This window comes from Atta cephalotes, assembly GCF_000143395.1.
Source record: "Atta cephalotes unplaced genomic scaffold scaffold00026, whole genome shotgun sequence".
Classification (NCBI taxonomy): Eukaryota; Metazoa; Arthropoda; class Insecta; order Hymenoptera; family Formicidae; genus Atta; species Atta cephalotes.
This window is the reverse complement of record NW_012130090.1, coordinates 1,052,760-1,054,573: the sequence shown is the minus strand read 5'-3', so window position 1 is coordinate 1,054,573 and position 1,814 is coordinate 1,052,760.

Genomic DNA, 1,814 nt, shown 5'->3' with positions numbered 1-1,814 from the left:
GTGCGCGCGCGCGCAGTAGACTCTGCTTGGTTTTGTCAGCAATCTGTTGGCTATGGTTCTGTAATTAAAATCCAGTTTATTGCCAATCTAATCCAGTTTACTGCTAATTTGCTCGTAAATTGTTAATATTTTGCTATTATAGGGTATCGATTGCACAACATTCAATTTTGATGTTTTCGATAAAAATACTCAAAATCTGCAACATTTGGAAAAGCTTATCTCCCCTTCAAGGAATCGCGACCAGGCTTAACACATATAAATTGACAGATTGCGATCAGAAACCAAGCAGAGCTATTGACATAATCTAGCGGCAGCATCTCATTTTCATATACTCTGCTACGAATTGGACTTGTTTCTCTAGCAAGAGAAGTTTTTTCTAAGAAGAAACATCCAACAATCCTATAAGAATTAACATAAATAAATCGAATAGCCAAATTTTTTAAAGATTCTCAAGTTCTTTTGGAGTGTGCTTTCTTTGAATATTTTATTAATTATTTTATAACTTTATCGTGTGTATTTTAAAATGTGAAGCTAATCAATAATATAATTAACAAGATATTAATTGCTAAAAATTGCCGAAAATTAGTCTTCAATAATTTTTTACTCAAATACTATCAACTGTACAGAAAAACTGCAAAAGACAAAAATTGTTTATTTTCTTCTCATAGAACACTACGAATATTTTCAGAATTTTTTATCAAATTTTTAGTATGCATTTTCTTATTTTTACCAACATGAGAAAATACAGTATTAAAAAATTCTGAAAAATTTTTTAAAAATTATTAGAGCTATATGAGAAAAAAATGAACAATTTTTATCTTTTGCAATTTTTTTTTTGGTTGATAGTATTTGAAAAAATTATTGACGACCAATTTTCGGCAATTTTTAGCAATTAATATATTGTTAACTATTGCGAAAATTACAAAATGGTAGAAGACTTTTCTTCTCAGTTTAGTCCATTCTGCCCCTATGCGAAAGATTTATCATTATTTTCCAAATACTCTGTATACTAGAAACAATCAATATAGTGTTATTACTGAAATATTATTGATTATTTTCACATTTCAAAATACACATAAAATAGTCAAAAAAATATCGGAGATTCAAAAAGCATATTCCAGTTTGGGAATCTCTACAAAATTTGCCTATTCGATTTACATACACTAATTCTTATATGACTCCTGGATGTTTTCTTCTTGAGAAGCAAGTTTATTTCGTGGCGGGGTCATATATAAAAATGATAGATCTTGCTTGGTTTCTGCTGCCAATCAAGTTATGTCAGCATCTAGTGAACAAAAAACATCTTGAAACATTTCAATAACATTGAAAGAACGTTATAACGTTCTTACAACGTTGCGAAAATGTTTCAAGAAATTTCTTGCTTACTGAGCAGGCCTGCTCGGTATCTGCTCGCAATCTGCTGTCAGCGGTTTCTGTCACCAATTTGCTGGTATATCAGCAGGCTTTATATGTGCAGACTGTGAACAGAGTTTGTTACTATCAGACAATCAGCAAACTGCTGTTTTTTGTTGCCTTTCTGTAAAAAAAATTGGTAGGAACTGCTCAAAATTTGTCTCCGCACGCTTTGCTATCAGAATGATTAACATCCTTCCAAGATGGGTGGAAACTCTCATACCCTTCAAAAAGATGCAAAAGAGTCGTCATACTGGGTTAAAATAAATTCTTTCTGCAAAAAAAGTCGATAGCGAAGGTTGAATTTCTCCTCTTTAATTTTGATATCAATTGTCGAAAAATATAATTCCCATATGTTTTAGATATAGTTATCCATATAGCACCGATTACTGCAGAAAGTT